Genomic DNA, 23,889 nt, shown 5'->3' on the forward strand with positions numbered 1-23,889 from the left:
AAGAATAGGCTTGACATCTTGCTGCTCCTAAGTCAGAAAGATTCAGCATTCAAGAAGGAATATAGTGAAATTAAAAAGCAGTATGATAGTGCACTCATCCAACAGAAAAAAGCTAAGTTTGAAAAAATAATAGAAGATTCTGATAATAAAAACAAAGCCATCTGGACAGTAATCAATTCCCTGAAGAACAATGCCAAAAGTAATTTTTTTCCATCCGATGATAGGAGTCCAAATGTAATTGCGAATGAATTTAATGAATACCTGGTTAATATAGCCCCAAATATGACCAAAGATTTAACAAAAAACTTTTACTAATAAATTCTTCCATCAGTGTGTATGGTATTTAAAGGATGGGTGGAAAAACACACTATATGATTTATATATTTATACTTCGGCGATCGATTTCGGTTTACAGTGGAACCATCATCAGGCCAGCTGAAATTATCATTGATTAGGAATGCAAATTCTGGTATTTTTTTTACATTTTAGAAGTATTAAAAGTGAGGTTAAGTAATAACAACAAAAGAAGGAAGAAACAGAAGCGTGCAAGCGGACATACCGTTTAGTATTTCAGCTGAAGTAACAACCATGAAAAATTCTTGTTCATAATTAAAAAGACAATTGATCCTTAATTCCAATTTGTTGGCGATATTTAATGTATTTTTTGGAGCAGGCATTCAGTCTAGAAACCAGAAAGATGTTTGAACGGAAACAGAGGTGCGAGATTACGGTAAGGAAAGGAGTGTCAAGGTTTGGCGGGTAAATTTAAATTAAATGCAGGGAGTTATCAGCTTAAAAATGTTCTTGGATGTTCGGAAATCTGATATGTCATTTAGGAGGTTCGAGTCATTCTTTTTCCTCAATATCTCGTATTGCTCTAACAGGGTTATTTTGTGGTAGTTTGTTTCTTTATGTAAAATCTCGAGGTTATCAAAATTGGTGCTGTGATCTTTTTCCTTTAGATGTTCTCCAAGAGCAGATATGGGTCTATTTTTTAAATGTTCGTTGAATCTCTTTTTCATATTTCGAGTTGTCATTCCTATGTAAAAGGATTCGCAGTCTCTGCAGGAGATTTTGTAGACACCACTCATTTCTTCATTCTCTCTTCTCTTCTTACAGTTAATTAATAAATTTTCTAGGGTTGCATGTCTTCTGTGAGAAAGGGTGTAGTTATATTTCTTGAGAGTTGAAATTAATTTTGGATTTAAGTCTCTATAAAAGGGTATTGATATGAAACGATCGTTTGTTGATGTATGTGGGTATATCTTATCAATAATAATCTTTCTTTTAATGGAATTAAATATTGTATCCATGTATCTGTCAGAGTATTGATTATTTTCTCCGATCTGGTAAATGGTTTTTATTTCTTTTTTATAATTTTCTGTAGACATTGGAACGTTGAGGAGTCTCCTGAATAGAAATGAGAAGGCGGCTTTCTTTGCTGAAGGTGCGTGATATGAGTCGTGAGGAATTATTAAGTCAGTTTGAGTAGGTTTTCTGTAGATGTTATATGAGAAAATATTACCTTCTTCTAAGGATATTGTCAGGTCAAGAAAATTAATACAATTGGACACTGACTTTTCTAGAGAAAATTTGATTTTAAATTTTGAATTCATGAGGTCGAAGAATTCTGACAGCTCTTGTTCGGTGCCTGACCAGATAACAAAGATATCGTCTACGTATCTTCTCCAAAGGATAATTTTGTCACTATTTTGTAGTTGCATAATTTGTTTTTCTGCCTTGTCCACGTATGCGTCAGCTATGAGTCCACTGGATGGCAGGCCCATTGGTAGACCATCTTTCATCAGGTATATTGTGTTGTCGAAAATGAAAAAATTTTGTTCAGTAATCACTTCACATAGTTTACCAATGTTTTCTACGTCCGTATTATCTAGGTTTAAAACATCATCGGAGTTTATGTATTCCTCCAAGTATTCTTTAAGCACAATGAGGGATTCGTCTACGGGAACGTTGGTGTACAAATTTACGATGTCAAATGAAGCTATGATGTAATTTTTATCGGGATCTAATTCTGTCATTATAGTTAAATGTAGGAATAATCCTTTTTTGAAATACTGTAACAGAGTTAACGATGTTTTGAAAAATACTATCCCAACCCTACAAAAATTTGGCGAGACAATTCACTCTATGAAAGAAAAGAACCCTTCGGTACCTAAACTATATAGTCTGGTCAAGTTACATAAACCTGATAGAACTATTAGACCGATAATATCTGCTGTTTCTTCATTATGCCTCAAGATCTCCAGATTTGTCAACAGCTTCTATGTTAAAAAACTAAAATACAGTTCTACTTTCTCAATTAAAAACTCTTCTGAATTGATAAAGAACATTGAGATGACAGAATTAGATCCCGATAAAAATTACATCATAGCTTCATTTGACATCGTAAATTTGTACACCAACGTTCCCGTAGACGAATCCCTCATTGTGCTTAAAGAATACTTGGAGGAATACATAAACTCCGATGATGTTTTAAACCTAGATAATACGGACGTAGAAAACATTGGTAAACTATGTGAAGTGATTACTGAACAAAATTTTTTCATTTTCGACAACACAATATACCTGATGAAAGATGGTCTACCAATGGGCCTGCCATCCAGTGGACTCATAGCTGACGCATACGTGGACAAGGGAGAAAAACAAATTATGCAACTACAAAATAGTGACAAAATTATCCTTTGGAGAAGATACGTAGACGATATCTTTGTTATCTGGTCAGGCACCGAACAAGAGCTGTCAGAATTCTTCGACCTCATGAATTCAAAAATTTAAAATCAAATTTTCTCTAGAAAAGTCAGTGTCCAATTGTATTAATTTTCTTGACCTGACAATATCCTTAGAAGAAGGTAATATTTTCTCATATAACATCTACAGAAAACCTACTCAAACTGACTTAATAATTCCTCACGACTCATATCACGCACCTTCAGCAAAGAAAGCCGCCTTCTCATTTCTATTCAGGAGACTCCTCAACGTTCCAATGTCTACAGAAAATTATAAAAAAGAAATAAAAACCATTTACCAGATCGGAGAAAATAATCAATACTCTGACAGATACATGGATACAATATTTAATTCCATTAAAAGAAAGATTATTATTGATAAGATATACCCACATACATCAACAAACGATCGTTTCATATCAATACCCTTTTATAGAGACTTAAATCCAAAATTAATTTCAACTCTCAAGAAATATAACTACACCCTTTCTTACAGAAGACATGCAACCCTAGAAAATTTATTAATTAACTGTAAGAAGAGAAGAGAGAAAGAAGAAATGAGTGGTGTCTACAAAATCTCCTGCAGAGACTGCGAATCCTTTTACATAGGAATGACAACTCGAAATATGAAAAAGAGATTCAACGAACATTTAAAAAATAGACCCATATCTGCTCTTGGAGAACATCTAAAGGAAAAAGATCACAGCACCAATTTTGATAACCTCGAGATTTTACATGAAGAAACAAACTACCACAAAATAACCCTGCTAGAGCAATACGAGATATTGAGGAAAAAGAATGACTCGAACCTCCTAAATGACATATCAGATTTCCGAACATCCAAGAACATTTTTAAGCTGATAACTCCCTGCATTTAATTTAAATTTACCCGCCAAACCTTGACACTCCTTTCCTTACCGTAATCTCGCACCTCTGTTTCCGTTCAAACATCTTTCTGGTTTCTAGACTGAATGCCTGCTCCAAAAAATACATTAAATATCGCCAACAAATTGGAATTAAGGATCAATTGTCTTTTTAATTATGAACAAGAATTTTTCATGGTTGTTACTTCAGCTGAATTACTAAACGGTATGTCCGCTTGCACGCTTCTGTTTCTTCATTCTTTTGTTGTTATTACTTAACCTCACTTTTAATACTTCTAAAATGTAAAAAAAATACCAGAATTTGCATTCCTAATCAATGATAATTTCAGCTGGCCTGATGATGGTTCCACTGTAAACCGAAATCGATCGCCGAAGTATAAATATATAAATCATATAGTGTGTTTTTCCACCCATCCTTCATCAAAAAACGTTGAGGTGAATGCTACACTAAAGATAGACAGGTCACTTTACATACAGACATTACATGAAAATGATGTAAGATTAATAGTTAAAAATTTGAAGAATAAACACACATGCGGAATCGATGAAACATCAAACTACATAATAAAGGCTACAATAGATGAAATAATACATCCATTAACATTCATAGTGAATAATTCGCTGAGGTTTGGAGTATTTCCATCTAAACTGAAAATAGCTGTTGTAAAACCTATACATAAAAAAGGAAATGCAAATGACTACACAAACTACAGACCTATCAGTATTCTCCCTTCATTCTCCAAAATATTTGAACTTGCCTTTTGCAGCCAACTTATGACATTTCTCTTGGAAAATATGATTTTGGACAAAAACCAACATGGATACCTCAAAGGTAAATCAACACAGACGGCGATATTTAGCTTCGTAAAACGAGTCACTGAGGCATTTGAGGACAGAAACTTGGCAATGGGTTTATTTCTGGATCTTTCAAAAGCTTATGATTGTCTCGACAGTAAGATTTTGATTGCAAGGATGAAGAAGTATGGAATAGAAGGACCAGCATTGGAATGGATAAAGTCTTATTTTGATGGAAGATCACAATTGGTTGAAATGAACGTGCACGAGCAGACAGTAAGATCGGACAAACAACAAATTAAATTAGGAATCCCACAAAGAAGTATAGCAGGACCCATATTCTTCATCATGTACATAAATGATCTGAGTCTGAAGGAGCGAGAAGAAAACCATATAACAAGGGTGAACTATGCAGATGACATGAACATCTTGATAATTGAGACACTATGGACTGAATTGAAGAATCTCATACAGGAGGTGATGAATTCAGCTAAGGAATGGTTAACCAAAAATAATCTTATAATGAATGATGATAAAACAACTTTCATATTTTTCCAACCCACTAATGCCGGAAGAGAGAACCCAAACAACGTTCATGTCAATCAGAACGAGTATACAATTTCCAAATCCACCAAGTTTTTGGGTGTTTATATTGATGAAGAGCTGAACTGGAAATCACAAATAGCTAACTTAGGGGAAAAACTTAGCCGTTCATTGTATGCTTTCCGAGTGATCTCAAAGTATATAAATCCTAAATTGCTGAAGACAGTGTACTATGCAACCATCGAGTCTAAATTGCGATATGGACTCATGTTTTATGGCTCTGGGAATATAACATCTCTATTTGTTCTGCAAAAAAAAGCAATCAGGATCCTATTTGAGATGAGATACAATGAGTCCTGCAGGGGGCACTTCAGAAGAAATGGCATTTTAACTTTGTATGCTCTTTATGTGCAAGAATGCTTACTGTTTATGCATAAAAACCAACACCTATATAGTAACCATAAAAACCTGAAAGAAAGTTACAATACAAGAGGCTTATCTTACAATCTACCCAGATGTAACCTATCAACCACACAAAAACAAATTGAATATAGGACCTTAAAAATGTATAACAGCCTACCACGTGATATACAGGGCATAACTGATATCAAAACATTTAAAAAGAAACTTTTTAATTTCCTATTACATAGGGAACCTTATTGTTTGGAAGATATTGTGAAGTAACACCATTGTTTTTGACACTATTTCATTTCATATTTTGTTATGTAACTGGAATTTGATCTGAAATAAAGACTGTTGTTATGTTATGTTATTACACAGATCACAGATTCTTTCTTGAATTAAACCTAGCTAATAATGTTGAGGTAGCATATACTGACTTTGTGAAATTTCTATTTAAAGTATTTCAATTCCATGTTATGATATAGGTATTCCTCATACTGAAATCTCAAGAGACATAAATATGATTCAGCTTATGGAACAAGTTCTACAGATTAGAAAAAGCATTCATTTGGAAGTATGAAAATTATGAAATTTTATTTCCAAATCGTCAATTGAATTTAGCAGAAAACTCTCGCAAAGAAAAATCGTTTAACCTAACTCCTTCCAGTTGAAAGTACTGGTATAAATACTTTTTCCAATATTTTTTCGGAATCAATATTTCTATTCAGAAACCCAGACAATAATTCCAATATAACTTCTCCAAATAATAATTATAATCCTTTGTTGGACAACGTGAGATAACAAGAAACATAAGGAACAAAACTTGTTTTGACTTTGCAGTACTGACAAAGTAGTTTCGTAATACAGTCGGCAGAGGGCGTCTAGATTTTTGGATTCGCCAATAGAGTAAACCAAATATTATCTAATGACACCAACATTAGTTCGACGAAAATGTACCATTTCCAAAATAATCAGAATTTCATTAAAATACCTAAAGTTGCCGATTTTCGAACTATTTTTCTTAATTACAGGGCCAGTTTGTGAAAAAGGATATTGATTTTAAATTATATTGAACTAATATTATTGTTTTATCTCAACTAATTGAAATTATTGAAGTTCATCGATAACCATAACCTGAGTAAATGTAAATTAAAACAATTGTTTTTTCTACATGATTTTTAATACTCAAAATAAACAGGAGTGACAATATGGAAGAAAAACTCTATACGTAATCACAAATTGGCCTTGTGATTGAAAAAATAGTTCGAAAGTCGGCAACTTCAGGTTAGGTTTCCTCAGAAACGGTACATTTTCGCTCAACTAATGTTGGTGTTATTCGATAGTATTTGATCTACTCTATCGTGATGTGACGTTTGATTCAATAGTTTTGGGGCACCCTATATATAGGTTTCTTCGGGGTTTTTGGAGATTTCTCGAATTTCCGTTTGGCTATAACTCCTGAAATTTTTGATCAAGTCGACTGAAAATTTATATTTAGCCTAGAGTTGTTAATTTCATTGAAACAGAGCATTAAAATTCGACAAAAATCAGGATCGGCCTCAGTGAGGCTTCACTAAACTTCAAACTCAAAAAAACACCGTGTATGTAGTTTTTTAATCATAAATTAAACTGTTTTGTTATCTGCATTATTATTGTCTCAAAATGAATTGATTTCTGGGTCGCCCCACCTGTTGATCATGTTCTAGAAATAATTGTTTTGGTCAGACGCCTCTGAGGAATAGAGCACTTCATGAAAACGTATTGAGAAATTCTTAATTGATTTTTTTTTTTCAAAGTATATTCTGTTGAATGTGTTCAACAATTATACCATATTCGGTCTTCAAATTAGTCATTCACAATGATGAAATGTTTCAAAATTGATAATACCCAACTATGGATGGAAAAACTGCGCTATCTTGAAACTAAACATTAAAACTTGATTTTCAGAATGAATCTATTTTTCTATGGACAACTAGTTGTGTGAATAAAAACAAAGAAGGATAAATACTTTTGCTGGTGCATGAATAACATCAATGTTTCAATAACAAATTGTAATAAGACCAGACCAATCCATAGATTTCCAAAGATCCAATAATGACTATAACGGAATCAGTGAAGAATTCGAAAGTGCATTTATCATACTCATTCGAAGTGCCAATCATTACCTTCTCTAAAAGACCAAATGAGGTGAAAATCAGTTCGGAAAATTACTCCAGTTCCACGTTGTCCATAAAAAGCGATTCATTCGGAAGATATCAAGTTAAAATTATTATTTTCATGATAGCGTAGTTTTTTATTTCTATTTTTGTTCATTTATCAATAATAAAGCTTATTATCACTTTAAATGACTTATCTGAATAACCAGATATGCTATAAATATCAGACACAAATGCAAGACATATATTGAGAACGAAAAAATTCAGTTGAACATTTCCAATTCCATTTTTAGATTTCCACATTTGATTGGCGATCATATTGATCCCATTAATTAATGTGAAGTAAGAGTCAATATGCAGCGCTGTTTTTTCCAGAGGCATTTCACCACTAAACAATTATTCATTAAAAATAATCCACTGATAAGGCATACCAAAGTTTCATTGATTTTGAGAAAATCAATTCAAAATTATGACGAAAAAAACTACAAACCGAGTGTTTTGCATGAGTTTAAATTTGAATATAGCCTCAATGAGTCCGGTCCTGTATTCGTCAACTTTTAATGTTCTGTTTTATTGAAACTTACAAGTTTAAGCGGATAATGAACTTTTAGCCGAATCCAACTAAAATATTTGGAGTTATAGCCGAACGAAAATTGGGGAAATTTGAATAAACTCATCTGAATATCGGAAACGGAATGCCTAAGACACACATATGAGGTGTTTTTGAACTCAGCTCAATGCCCTCTATTCACGGTTTTCGTTTGTCCGTTTACTTGTGAAACACCCTGTGTACTGAAAAATCGCAAATGACTTCTCGAGCAATTAAGAAATCCCATTAAATCAAGGAGTTTCTTTTGATCCGCTATGATGAAAAATGTCAATATCCAGTTATTATTATTATTTGGGGTGATTCATCGAAAATCCCCAATATCTCGAAAACCAAGGCACTTTCACCAAACGTAAAATATATTTATCTGAACCGCTATAGAGTCCTCTACCCGCAGGCTCCATATTATTCATTCATTACGCCACACCTTGTATAATTATTATTATTATATCAATGTATTGAAAATAAACAGACATGAATACGAGCCAGTTGTTTTGTTTGAAGTGAAGCTCCTCTTGCTTCAAACTTCTTTTAATTATTTTGACTACCATTCACGCAAGATGATTTTTGTTGAAGAATTCAATATTCTTGTAATAATCCGTTCATTTCTTCAAGAGATACCCATTCCCTACCACCTTTGAGTATTCAACTCTATGCTAACACTGCATCAAATGCATTTAAACTTCGGCTTGATTTTTTTGAATTCTACAACTAATGTAACGTGTTCAACCTTCAGCCAAAGAAGATAAACAACAGTAACTCTCCTCAAGCTACTGATCACTTGTATTTTCCATGTAAATAAATAGATTTGGTATGTCTTCAATCAGTTTCTATAAACGTCAATTATGTTCGTTACATATTTTCGACTTAATATTTTGCGAAGTGATTTGACATTGTGATGAAATACGTAATTACTGAGAGTCTCACGTAGAACGGACTACGTAGCACTGATTTAAAACTCAAAAATGTTTTGACAAGCGTCTTAACCCACTATCTCCTCCTGGCTTGTACAAATATCACCAAGAATGACAGGGATAACCTAGTTGACACATGTGGCAAATGGTCATGCAATTATTGCACCTCCACACGGCGGAACACAAGGGCCGACCGCTTGAATCCCACTGGAAGTATGTCCCAGTCAGTTGAGGATAACAATGCTCCGATAACGACACGGGAGTTCAAACTCTTAATGGCCAAACTCGATAACGTTTCATCTGGTACGTGCCGCATGCAAGACGATAATTCAGCAATGAAGTATTCTCAGGAAAGATTGGCCATCCAGGTCTCGAAATGCATTGATGACATTGAAACCAATTCTACAACATTGAGTAAGCATGAAACCAAAATAACGGTCGGTCAATCGGAGACTACAAACTTATCCACTGAGATCACTTCTATCAAGTTAAGCGTCGATACAGCAGCGAATCGGAAAAAATCAAAGATGATCTCACTTCTGCAGCCTGTGCTTCTGACAAGTCTATGGATTCGGCTGAAATATTGGACCGTGACAATCGACGGGAAAACACAGTTTGACAATTAAATATAACAAAGGTATATATAGACTGAATTTGGGCGAATTTCCGCTCTATAACACATACACTTATAGAACTTACAAAAAACTTCGGAATTTTCATAGACGGAATCAAAAATTCTGTAGCTTCGCACTAGCGAAGCTACGGAAGTCGAAGTGAAAGTGTACACTAGTACACTTTCACTTCGACTTTCTCTTCCACTTTTACTTTTACAGCACTCTGAAATGCGTCTGAACTGGTCGAGGTCTCACTCGTCCGACTATAGTGACGGCCCGCTGGTGTGCCTCGCTCATTCTAGGCTTCCCTTGCACGCCGAGTGCTTCGATCTTGAAGTGTGCTTCTACGAGATCGTGCAGCTCATTCTCGCCTGGGTTTACACTATTGGCCGGTTCGTAAATTGCAGTACGTGGTCTTCTTCGCAGATAGCGCTGCGAGGCGCAGTTCCATGCAACACCGGGTCATTGATGCCGCCGGCTGGTCAGATTTGCCGTAGTTCTCTTGAAACGATGCACTCCCAGTGATCTGTTCCAACTAATATCCCAGGGCGCGCTGACTCGAAGCATACTTCTTCCTCATCAAGGTCCTTGAGGTGATCGAAGCTCAAGAGAGTGTTCGGAATGGCTTCCTGGTGTAGATTCAAGTTTTTCTTCGGTCGTGCCCGGATTTGGTATTCGTCATTTTCTTTGATTCTCTTGATCGTTACTAGCTGGCTTTCTGCTTCATTCTGATTCATGTTCACTCTCCTTAAATGAAGTGGGTGTGACGTTCCTTCTGCCCCTATGCTGCCTGCCAGTTCCTGGTCGATCAGCGTTATTGTGGCTCCCTTGTCCAACAAGCGAAGTCTTCCTTTCACCTTTGGGTACTGATATGACGACCGGACACTTCCTCAATAGCACCGTCTTTGGTCAAGCAGTACGTCCCGATGCAACTGACAACACGGTTTCTTTCTTTGGATTATCAGCTGGCATGACTTGATTGGGCTCTGCTTCGTCTTGGTGTAGCGATGAATGATGTGGGCGGGGACACTCGTTGACGCCCCATGGCTTCGCTCGGCACTGTAGCAAATCCGTTTTTCGCGCACAGGACTCCACCGTTATGCCTTGTACTTCGGCCACTCTGGCAGTACATGATTCCTCTCGCACTCGGGGCACCGGTTTCTCCTTTCTTGTCCATCTTCTGACGTACTATACAGCGTCGTTTTTTTTGGTGTAGCAGGGGGAAAATCTACAAATCAGACGAACCACCCTCTCCTGAGGGGAACAAGTGTGTATCTAAATCATCGGCTGATTCAGATATTTTTCTTTTTTTTCTTGTTGACTATTTACAGTCAGTTTCAATTGGGTCTTCTTTTGTTGCTCTTTCTTCTGCATAGGCTTAGAAGTTTCTTTCTTCTTTTCCTGTTCTGCAGGTTTGGTTTTTACAGTTTCCAGAACTTTTCGGGCAGGTGTTGCTTTATTCGACGGCTTTTTCTGTTCTGTTTGTTTTCGGCCAGCTCTCTTCTCTCTGGTCACCAGCTCAAATTCGCTACATCCCTTGTAGCTTGCTGGATGGTCTTCTTCACCACATAAAACACATGTACCGTTTCTTTCTTCACCTTTCCTAGTGAGTTCACAATCTTTGCTACTATGGTTTCCCGAACACTTCACACATCTCCACGGAAGGAGCATTTATTTTGTGCGTGTCCGTACCTTTGGCATCTGAAGCATTGGCTTGGACTTTCTGCCTTCTTTTTTGGTTCGACCACAATGCAGAGGTTCTAGAGTCGTTGGATGTCGTATATATCCTTCTTTTGAGTTTTAACCAGATATAATGGTATCGGCTTCCTCGTTTTATTTGATGTCATTCTAGACACCTCAAAATCATCGATTCCCTGTTATCTCAGGTTATTTTTGATCAATTCCAGATCTGCGTCTACTGGAAGATGCCTAATGACGGCGTAAATTTTCTTTTCCTCCTCCATCTGTAATGTGAAGTATTCCTTTCCAACTTGGTCGAAGAATTTAGTTATTTTTCTGTAGTCATCTTCAGTTGTGGCTATAATCTTGATTCCGTCTTTCACTACGGTAGCCCGGTTATAACTGAATTTCTTGGTATAGAGAGCTTTTGAGATCTCTACCCAATCTGATGTACCCATAATCGTGATGGGTGGGATTTTATCCCTTTTAGGCACTCCCGTTGTCTTCTTGACGGTCTCCTCATCAGAAGAGGAGCTTTCTCTTCGCGCTCATTTAGTTGGGGGCACGTTTGCTGAATTCTTCAGCATCGGTCGCTTCCATGTAGGAACCCTCGTTATCTGAGGTTTCCGACATGGTTTTATACTCAAAATTCTCAAAATATCAAACAATTTGAAAATAATAAAATATGCAGGAATCTTCACTGAAATAGTCTAATATAAAACTATGATATAAAGCCAAACGCTATGAGAGAACTCAGGAAAAAGATTCGAAAAATAAGGTCACCTGATGTTTTCTGCAGAACCAACGATCAAGACAAGACGTGAACTCCGGAGATGAACACCAACTTCGAAAATTTTAACGAATTAAAATTCCGATAACAAATATAGAACTACACAAACTTCACAGACGGAATCAAATATTCCGTAGCGTCGATAGTGGGCACTTTCACTTCGACTTTCTCTTCAACTTTCACTTTTACAGCGCTATGAATAGGTCTGCTTTTGTCAAGATCTCACTCGACACTGTTTTATTTTTTTTTTTTTTTTTATAGCAGGGGGAATCTGCGACCGTGAAAACACGGGGCTCTATCTCTCGCCCAGAGGAACCCATTTCTAGGGAACACTGTGGGGTTACTCACTCTCCTGAGTTCGCGACCCACTAAACCTAACCTGCTTCACATTGGTTCCGGGCATTTGCCTATAAACCATTTATCCCTTAATCGGTTAATTTCTTCTTGCACATTGTCGTGCTAGGGTTTTCATGTTCGTCCATTTCGGATATCTCATCTTAGTATAGTTTTAATAAGTTTTCGAACTCATTTTAATCTCTCCTCAATTGATCTCCTTTTGTAAATTCTCATTCTTCTTCTGTCTTCCTCCGGATCGTAGTCCACTAGTCTCCCGAGTTCTTCGTTTGGATGTTCCTTCGCTGTTTCGAATAACTTTTCAGCTTTCCTCTTCATGAATTCGGTGATGGTTTCCCACTTCAAATCTCGATATATCTGTTTGTTCCTGACAAACCAAGGCGCATCTATGGCACATCGTAGTAGCTTGTTTTCTGTTGCCTGAATTCTTTGTATATGGCTCTTTGCCGCGAATCCCCAAGCACCTGATCCATAAGTCAGTTGCGGTCTAGCAACGGCTTTGATTATTTTCAATTTTGTCTCATTTGACATGTGGCTCTTTCTACCTATCAGCGGGTAGAGCATATTCATCGCTGCCTTGGTTTTGTCAACGGCTTGTTTGATATGGCTTCTCCATGTTAGACCTTTGTCTAGGGTGATACCTAAATATTTCGCTTCGTTTTTCCATTCGATTTCTTCTCCATCTACCTCTAGATTTGTTGAAGTTCTTAGTCTCCTCTTCTGCAGTAATATCGCTTAGCTCTTTTGTCCGTTGAGCTTTATTTTCCATTTAATACACCAGTCATTTATTTCATCTATAGCTTCTTGTAATATTCCTTCTATGATTTCTGGCTTGCGATGTCGCATTGCGATTCCTGTGTCGTCGGCATATAGTGTCAGCATAGTCCTTGGAGATTTTGGTATATCGTGAATATATATGTTATACAGTAATGGCCCAAGTACTGACCCTTGAGGCACCCCTGCTTCCATATATCTGGTTGTGGGGTTTTCTCCTTCCACTTTCACGTAGAATCTTCTGTTCCTCAAATAATTCCTAATCAACTTGCACAGTTTCATTGAATATCCAGCATATCTCATTTTGTAAATCAATCCTTCATGCCATACTCTGTCGAATGCTCTGGCGACATCTAGTTGTACAAGACCGGTTGCTTGTTTATTTTGGAATCCTTCTGTTATGTATTCTGTGAGTCTCAGTAATTGCTGTTCAGTTGAGTGGTCTCTTCTGAATCCGAATTGCTCTTCTGGAATGAGATTCAGATTTTCAATTTCTTCTGTAAGCCTCCTAGCGATTACCCTTTCTACTACTTTTCCTAGGGCGGACAATAAACTTATCGGCCTCTAGTTTTGGGGGAATTTTTTATCTTTGCCTGGTTTGTTGAACACTATGACTTCTGCAGTTTTCCACTTTTCCGGATAGTGTTCAGTCCTCATTATACCGTTTGCAATATTTGTGAGAGCAGCTATACCTTTTCTAGGTAATTTCTTCAACATAGCATTCGTTATTTTATCACTTCCGGGAGCTTTTCTATTTTTCAAGCTTCTGATTATCTCTTTTATTGAGGGGGAACTAAACAGAAACGATGGTGTGATGGTGTACATTAAGGAAGGTGTCAGTTGCTCATATGAGACAAGGAATGTTGGAATTATGAAGATACTTGAAGTTAGCGCCGCAGTGGGAAATAGTAATGTTAAACTGTCCGCTATTTATAGATCGCCCAACTCCTGTCCGAAACAGTTCAATGTTGATTTTAATGATTATCTTCGGAAACTCTCAGGAGGTGACATCCAGATAATCACTGGGGATATTAATATAGATCTACTGTCTGATTCAGATATTTCCGAGGAATATAAGAACATCTTTAATAGTTGCGGATTTGAATCATACATTAACAAATATACTCGACCAGAAAGTAAGACATGCCTCGACCATTTTCTGGTTAAAGCATCCCCAACTGTGAATGTCTCATCTTTCATATTCAAAACTGATATTACAGATCATTACCCCACAGCGATCACAGTTGGCTTGGACCGGGATACTTGTGAGAAACCAAAGATGAATGAGAGTGGGATCAAGAAATTTGTTGACTATGCTGCACTTAGAGAAGACCTGAATAATGAGAATTGGAGCGGTTTATACACTTTGGATGATATAGATGAAATGACCGAGTATTTAATTGAGAAGATCAAAGCGTATGTTGAGAGAAATACAACAGTAATAAGAGTGAAAAAAAAAGAAAAGACCGCGAAAAAGGTGGATGACACCTGCACTCTTAGTGTCAGTTAACAAAAAGGAACTCATGTACAAGCATATGATGGAAGCACCAAATGATTTGAATCTCAAAAGGCAGTATATTTATTATAAGAATAAGTTGAATAAACTGATAAAACTCTCCAAACGAATGTTTGCACGGAAGCAGATAGCAGACAATGTAAATCAGTCTAAGGCCTTATGGAAATGCGTAGATGAAATATGTAACCGTTCCAAAGCGGAAATAAAGATAGAAAAAATTAATTCTGACACTGGTGATCTCGTTGAAGCTGAGAGAGATATTGCAAACATTTTCAACCAATATTATTCTGAATTGGGAGAAAAATATGCGGCGAAGATACTCGAACCCAATGACTACATAGAGAAGACAAACACTGTGGATAAGTCAATGTATCTTTATCCAACAAGCACTGGAGAGGTTGAACAGGTAATAAATGAACTGAAATCGAATAAATCCCCTGGGTATGATGATATACGTGCAGAAACTCTGAAGAACATCTGCAATGAAATCAAAGCTCCTCTTACTCATTTAATTAATAAATGCATTGATAGAGGTTACTTTCCCAGGTGTCTGAAGGTTGGAGTCATCAAGCCTCTGTTCAAATCGGGAGATAGGTTGGAGATGGTCAACTATAGACCAATTTCACTGGTTTCCAATATTTCGAAAATTGTGGAGAAGATTATTAAGCAGAGAATAGTGAGTTTCTGCAGGAAACACAGCATACTATCGGAGCGTCAGTATGGGTTTCAGGAGGGAAAATCTACAGATGATGCGATTCATTGTTTGACAAGGCATATTTATGAGACCTTAGATAAAAGTAGACCATCTCTTTGTGTGTTTGTTGACCTCTCAAAAGCTTTCGATACGGTGTGCCACAAGAAATTGTTGGAAAAACTCTATAGCTTCGGGATGAGAGGAAATATTTATAAACTTCTAGAGAGTTATTTGTCAGATAGAGAGCAAAGAGTGTGTGTTGGTGAAGAACTAAGCGATCCCATGCATGTCACTTACGGAGTACCACAGGGAACAGTGTTAGGCCCAGTTCTGTTCATCCTATACATGAATAGCTTGTTGACTTCAACAACTAAAGGCAAAATTATCAGTTTTGCAGATGACATGGCAATATTTTATGAAGGAGATACATGGCAACAGTTGAAGTACAAAGCGGAAAAAGATCTCAAAAGTATAGGAAAATGGCTCAGATACAACAAACTAACAATGAATTTTGAGAAGACAAAATACCTGCCATTTTCATCTTATTCGAGTGGACTACCAGATATGGGACCGCTTACTTTGGACGGAAGTTCATGTATTTTCGAGGCGGAGTCTGTGAGATATCTTGGGATCGTGATTGATCGACATATGAAGTGGGACCTACAAGTGAAGAACATTGTGAAGAAGTTGAGAAGTATGCTATTCAGATTCAAACGCCTCAGAGACTATCTTGATATTAAACATCTGAAGATACTATATTATGCACTCATTCAATCGCAGTTGTCGTATGGGATAGTTGGCTGGGGTGGTATTTGTGACACCCATCTGGAAAATCTTAATATTATCCACAGGTGGTTACTGAGAATAATATTTCGGAAACCTTTAAGATACCCAAATGATAAGCTGTATGAGGAGTCTGGTTTTCTTGATGTGAGGCAACTTTTTTGTTTGTCCATGCTCATAAGAATAAAAACGGGCAAAGTCACCTCTTCACTGATTGCACATTGTTACAGTACACGAAACAAGGAAAAGTTATTGAGTGTACCCCGCTGTAATAAGACCGTAGGCCAGCGCCAATGTGATTATCTGTCGCCGAGATTGTTTGGTTTGTTACCTTTTGAAATGAGAAAACTGAATGATATCAAATTGTTTAAGAAAAAGATCAAGTGTTGGATCTCAAGTTCGGGAAGAGAAATTTTTCATAACCTAGTAAATCAGAATCATATCTAATGTTGTTGGAGCGGAGTGAAGAAGACATAGGAGAGATTGGGTGTAGTGTAGATAATTATACCTACTATTACTATTGAAAAAAAGAAAAGGGAGCGGTGAAGGATGTTAAATTTTTTTTCTGTATGTTGCAGTATGCTTTAATTCTCGAGAATTGAACATTCACACCACGTACAAGCAATAGCTTAGCTAAAGCTTCTGTGGTATTTTGTTTGTTCCAGTATTCAAACATATTTGTAGTGTTATTTTTGTAGCAAGATTTTTGGAATAAATATTATTATTATTATTATTATTATTATTATTTCAAATGGAGAAGTTGGTTTTTCTATTTTGTCGTCTACTGGTGGTTCGTCCATTTCTTCTTCGTTGTTCTCTACAAGATCTTCCAGCTCGTCATGATCGTCATCAGGTCTGTAATTTATTCTCGATTCTCTTTCTATCGAGTCCGCCAGTGCTTCTGCTTTATCGATATTCGTATATGCCATTCCTCTTTCTCCGTGGAGAGGTGGTATTTTAGTCTTTTCTCTTCTCAGACACTTTTGCATTTTCCATGCAGAATGATCGATAGTATTTAGTTCTTGAACTCTTTTGTTCCATCTATTTGTTCTCATGTCCTTCAGGGCATTTTTTAGAACTTGGCTGTGTCGGTTCACATTTCTCTTATTTATATCTGTTTTGTTGAGCCTGTATGTTTTTCTTAGTCTCCGATTTTCCCTGATGAGATCTTTGATTTCTCTGGGTATATCACCGTGTGGATGTATCGGTGCTGGTCTCGTTATTTTCTTTGTGCTCTTTTTGTAGGCATCTAGTATATTCTTTTCTAGTTTATCAACTGCTCTTTCTAGGTCTTCCGGTGTGTTGATTGTTGGTATTTCTGTTACCTCCGATTGTATCAGATGGCTATATTCGTCCAATCGGTGTATTCTCTTGTTTGCATTAGTTCTCTTCTTGGCCCTTCTCCTATTGTTAATTCGATGGGGTTGTGGTTAGAGGTTCCGTCCCACAAGGTCTCTATCGAGAATTTACTAGTGATATTTTTCATAATTGCGATATCAATTATATCTGGTAATCCATTTCCGAATGCTAGGTACGTTGGTTCTTCAGGTCCAATAACGATAGCTTCATGTTTTTCAGCGAGATCTTTCAGTTTTCTGCCATTTCTGTTTTCCATCCTGTTGTTCCATTCTGGAGATTTGCAATTAAAATCTCCGATGCAGATTTTCGGGTTTGTTCCATCTAGTAAGTTGTTGATTTCTTCTTCCAATAAGTTATTTGGGGGTCTTTTATATGCCGATGTGACTTCGACTCTTTGTCGATTTATTTCAGCAACAATCGTCACTGTTTCTATTTGTGACTCGTCAGATCTTCCTTTAAAATAGTGTTTCAGATCTCGTCTAACCAGTAAGGCAACACCTCCCCCAGTGTTTGCGATTCTGTCACATCTATATATCTCATAATTCATGATGTTCAATCGCGTATTTGGTTGTATTCTTGTTTCCTGTAAGGCTATAATATCAGGTTTTCTCTCTGATATTATTTCTTCTATCTCGGGTTTTCGAGTTCTGACCCCGTTTATGTTCCAGGAGACTATTTTATGGGAATTTTTCCTAGTTGTATGTTCCATTATTTCAGTTTACTGAACATTCCTTGAAGTTTTTTCTCCATCTCTCTTTCAATTTTTAACATGATTTTGTTGAAAATTGTTTCAGTAAAAGTGTCTAAATCGTCGGCGGATTCAGAGACTTTTCTGTTTTCTTTTGTTTTGTTGATCGTAGGTTTAGCTTGGGGCATTTTCGGTTGCTCCTTCTTCTGTACTGGTTTGGATACTTCTTTTTTCTTGTCGTCTACTTTGGAGGGGGTGGGCTTCTTTTTCTCCTGGACTTTTTGAGGAATCGTGCTCTGCTGAGCCGATTTCTGGCCTGTTTTCCTCTTCCTTGTAACTAATTTGAATTCGCTACATCCTTTGTAGCTTGCTGGATGGCCTTCTTCGCCGCACAGAACGCATGTGGCATTTCTCTCTTCACCTTTTCTGGTAAGTTCGCAATCTTTTGTGCAATGATTGCCCAAACATTTGACGCATCTGTATGGAAAAGAGCACTTGTTTTGGGCATGTCCGTACCTCGGACATTTGAAGCATTGGCTTGGATTTTCTGCCCTTCTTTTTGATTCCACTACAATGCAGAGATTGTAGAGGCGTCTTATTTCGAAAATCTCCTTTCTCTGAGTTTTTACCAGGTATAGGGGTATAAACTTTTTGGTTTTATTGGATGTCATTCTGGACACCTCGGCGTCATGGATTCCTTGGACTTTTCTTGGACCTTTAGATCATTTTTTATTATATCTAGGTCAGCATCTATTGGGAGATGTCTTATAACTGCGTATATCTTTTTCTCTTCCTCCATCTGGTACGTGAAGTACTCCTTACCAATCTGGTCAAAATATTTTGTTATGTTCCTGTAGTCGTCCACAGTCGAGGCTACGATCCTGATCCCGTCTTTTACGACGGTTGCTCTGTTGTAGCTGAATTTCTTCAAGTAGAGAGCTTTTGAGATCTCTACCCAATCGGCTGTACCCATCGTCGTGATGGGTGGAATTTTATCTTTTTTAGGTAACTCCGTTGCTTTTTTTGCGGTCTCTTCGTCTGAAGATGAACTTTCTTTACGCGCGCGTTTTGTGGGCGGCGCGTTGTGGGTTTTAGCAACTTGAGTTGCAAAATTTCTCTTCTTTTCCGGTTCTGGAGCTAATTCCTGTTTGGAGGAATTTTTGGGGACCGCTACCGGCTTTGCAATTTCTGCAAATGTGGGGGATTTCTGTACCGTAATCTGTTTTGCAATTTCAGCAAAACTAGGGGATTGAGGCGCTTTATTCTTGTTAACTTCCTCTCTCAAGAGGCGTATATCCCCGACCAACTGAGACACGGTTTCAGTCAGTTTATTTATTTGAGCCTTCAACTGCCCATTCTCTTCTTTGAGCCTTACAAGCTCCTCTGCATCTCCATCGCTGAATTCTTCGGTGTCCGTAGCTTCCATGTAGGTGCTCTCATTGTCTGAGACCTCCGACATGGCTTTTTGTCCGTATTGAACTATATGAGGTATTTCGGAATAATAATGAATATTGGAAATCTTTACTACTATGTTACTATTAAGCTATGTGGCTAAATTAAATATTTTCTGTACTATCAGAAAAATAAATCGACTCACCAGTAATATCCGTGGAACCAGCGATGTTGGGATCTGGACTCGACACTGAATACACTGAATTTGAACGAATTTCCGCTCTATAACACATACACTTATAGAACTTACAAAAAACTCCGGAAGTTTCGTAGACGGAATCATAAATTCCGCAGCTTCGCCAGTGTACACTTTCACCTCCGCTTTCACTTTTACGGTACTGTGACACTTCGACTTTCTCGTCCGCTTTCTCTTTTATAGCACTAGGAGCACTGTAGCACGTCTTCTCTTGTCAAGCGAATGACTCGGGGCTCGACACTGTACAGCGTCGCACTTTCTTTTCTGCTTTTTTGTTGTCCGTTCCTGTTCGCACTTGATTTCACTGTCACGGGGGGGGGGGGGCGTGTCTCTCCATTCGTACTCGCGGCGCACGTATGCGGGAGCATATGCAGTGTCGAGTGAGAACTCACAGATCACAGAAACAAGTTTAGATGGGAAACTCGCTCGCTAATGGGCGAAACATCAATTGGCCCTATTATTGTAGCGGACGAGATCCGGAACTAAATTCATAGCGGATACTGTTTTACCAACAATTGGGAGGATAATTTGAAATATGCTCTTTCAAAAGGATTAGTTAATCAATTGCCACTATTGGATGCCAAAAAATATTAATGCAAGCGGCTGAATTTATTGTTGAATATTGATATTTTCTCTTCACAAAAATTCAACCTGCTTACAATTATATTTTTTGCTATCCAATACGTCCAATAGTTATAATTGATAAACTAATATCTACCTATCGAAATGAGGATCACATACAAAAAACCCATCATTAATTTGTGCCATGCTGAAATTGGGGATTATTAATACTGAGCCACTTCTCAAAACTTTTGTAATCGGACTCAGGAAACTGATGTCGTTTGCTTCGCCTGTCTTGGCATCCAAGAACGCAACACTTAATTCTGAACGCTCCACTCTCCACATTATATATTTAATTAATAATTTTATTGCAGCAGAATCAGAAAAGAACTCCAGCTTATCATGAATTTGTCAATTTGTTGACTTTTCGCCACACATTACAGAAACAAAAAATTTGTATCTCCAGTCTATGCTTTTCGCGGCTTCGCGCCACCTGTCCGACGAGATTTGAAACTTTTTTAGTTATAAGATTTTTGGGGGGAGTTTCCCATCTAAACTTGTTTCTGTGATCTGTGTGAGAACTCGACCAAAGCAGACGTATTCATAGTGCTGTAAAAGTGAAAGTGGAAAAGAAAGTCGAAGTGAAAGTGTACACTAGCGAAGCTACGAAATTTTTGATTCCGTCTATGAAACTTCCGAAGTTTTTGTAAGTTCTATATGTGTATGTGTTATAGAGTGGAAATTCGTTCAAATTCAGTATATTCAGTGTCTTGAGTCCAGATCATCTCCAAGATCGTTGGTTCCACGGATATCACTGGTGAGTCGATTTATTTTTCTGATAAAGAATATATAAGCCACATAGCTTTATAGTAAGCTTCACTTAGTTGTACTTTCACCGTCCACTTTAATAAAATATAAAATGCAAAACTACAGCCCATCTCACTAATAAAGGAAGCTAAGATGAAATATTACAGTTCAAGAATTAATAACTCTGATAATATGAACAAAACACTGTGGAATATAGTTAATAAGTATACTGTTAAGAAGATGAGGGCTCATAACCCAGTAAATATCAACTTAGATGGAGTAAAATACGATAATCCTTCGCTGCTGGTTAACATGTTTGCTGGTCACTTCACCTCAATGGCTAAATCTAAGTTGAAGACTTGTTATGGTGACAACTTGACCATTTCTTGTACCACATCACCTTTAGTTGATAATACTTTCTATTTCTATCCAGTAACTAAGTTAGAGCTTCTTGATGCAATTAAAAATCTAAAAAACAAGAATTCCGTAGGGTTACATTCCATCTCGACTAAAATAGTGAAAAGCATCTTTGAAACCATTAGCGAGCACTTTGCACACATCGTTAACCTTTCAATATCGACAGGAAAATTTCCCATTACTCTCAGGGAGTCCACAGTTATCCCGATACACAAGGGCGGCAACTTGGATGAAATCACTAACTATCGTCCCATTTCGATCTTGAGTGCCCTATCGAAAGTTTTCGAAAGAATCGTGTTTACAAGAATGTCTAAATATCTGAATAAATACAAAATACTCAATAAAGCTCAGCACGGCTTCACAAGTGGGCGGTCAACTCAGACTGCTGCACTCGATTTCATTGAGTCCGTGTATGGGTGTTTGGATTGCAACCTACATGTTGCTGGCTTGTTTTTTGACCTGTCTTGTGCCTGCGACACGCTTTCTTTTGAGTTCATCTTGAATAAATGTTACAGATTGGGGTTCAGGGGGATATTTCTTGATTGGTTAAATAGTTTTCTCAATCAGAGAACTATGCGCGTTAACGTTGGTTCCACTTATTCGACTAAATTTCCTGTCGATTGTGGGGTTCCTCAGGGCTCCGTGTTGGGGCCGCTCTTGTTCTTATTGTTCATTAATGACTTGCCAATCCACTTGGCCCTATTCTTGCTGGTTCTCTTCGCGGACGACACCTCTGTTGTAGTCTCGGCTAACACTGCCGAGGTGCTTCGTCTCGCGTGTGAGTCCATTATGAGCCAGTTCGTTGCTTGGTGCCAGTCAAACAGAGTGATAGTAAATGTCAATAAAACTGTCTGTATTTACTTCGGTACCAGGAATAATCCTGTTGATGCTTTGGAACTTCACCATTCGAACTTCTTAATAAAATCTGCTGAAGCTAGTTAATTCTCAGGTGTTTATATTGATAGGAACCTCAGCTGGTCCACGCATATTGATATGCTTTGCAAAAAACTCAACAGCTCCTTTTTTGCCATCAGTAGAATAAGTGATATGCTACCACTCAGTTAATTGATTCAGGTCTATTATAGCACTGTTTATAGTTTACTTTCCTACAATATCTTACTCTGGGGTAACTGTGCTGACTTCAACAGGGCTTTCATCGCTCAGAAACGTATCATTCGTCGAATTTTCAACCTTAGTTGTCGTACATTCTGTAGACCAATTTTTATAGCTAATAATATTCTATCTCTGCCATGTATCTACATATTTGAATGCCTGCTGTATGCTAAAGAAAATTAAAGGAAGTGGACAATGTTGTCTAATAACCATGAACATAGTACAAGGAATCAGGATATTCTACTTGTGCCTAAATATAGGACTCAGAAGTTTGAAAGATCCCCAAAGTACCAGTGTATCAAAATGTATAATAATCTTCCTAAATTTTTCAGATCCCTTAATTACTTAATTACCTAGTGTTTAAGAATAAGGTAAAACATATTTTGTTATCGAAGTGTTATTACTCTGTAACAGAATTTAACCAGGATTGTCCTCTAATGTTTAGTGTGAAATGAAATCTCATGCTTGTTTGTGTCTTGACCTGTCCCATACACTACGTGTCTAGAGGGATCAAAAGGTATGACTTTATCCTAGCGGCTTTCACACTCCTCTCCAGAGGAAAATTCACTTATCCTATATATCTCAGATATCAAAAGGATTAAGCTCTGTTGGAGCCCTTTCCAGGTTTTCGGGCTCGTGGTGGTGGTCGGGTCCGGGTCGCTCCTCGGCTCCCTGCTGTAGGTTGGATTCCTGCTCCACCCGCACTTCCTGTCGGAGCAGACGGTGTTCCTCTGCATTCCCCATGTACTTGCGTACAGTTCTGGCCGTTCCGAGCAGTACCGCCCTCTGCATGACTCTATAGATATTTTTGTCCAACTGAAGTTTCCTCAAGGGCTCTAGTAGTTTCTTCGGTATCAGGCCTGTAGATGAAATGACAATAGGGATGGTCTTGATATTTTCCAGCATCCACTGTCTTCTGGTTTGTTCCTCGAGATCTCTGTATTTTGAAATTTTTTCAGTGTGCCTATCTAGAAGATTGTTATTATTTGGAATTGCCACCTCGATGAATAGTGCTCTGTCCTCATCCTTATTGAGCAATATGA

The 23,889-nt window shown here is 37.5% G+C and overlaps 1 protein-coding gene across 1 annotated transcript in view; it reads left to right on the plus strand.

The window, feature by feature from the left end:
• Positions 1-23,889, plus strand: part of LOC123311315 (C-type lectin domain family 12 member B-like) — a 134,245-nt gene that overhangs the window by 100,951 nt on the left and 9,405 nt on the right. The window lies entirely within an intron of this gene.

The sequence above is a fragment of the Coccinella septempunctata genome, chromosome 4 (assembly GCF_907165205.1).
Source record: "Coccinella septempunctata chromosome 4, icCocSept1.1, whole genome shotgun sequence".
NCBI classification, from domain to species: domain Eukaryota; kingdom Metazoa; phylum Arthropoda; class Insecta; order Coleoptera; family Coccinellidae; genus Coccinella; species Coccinella septempunctata.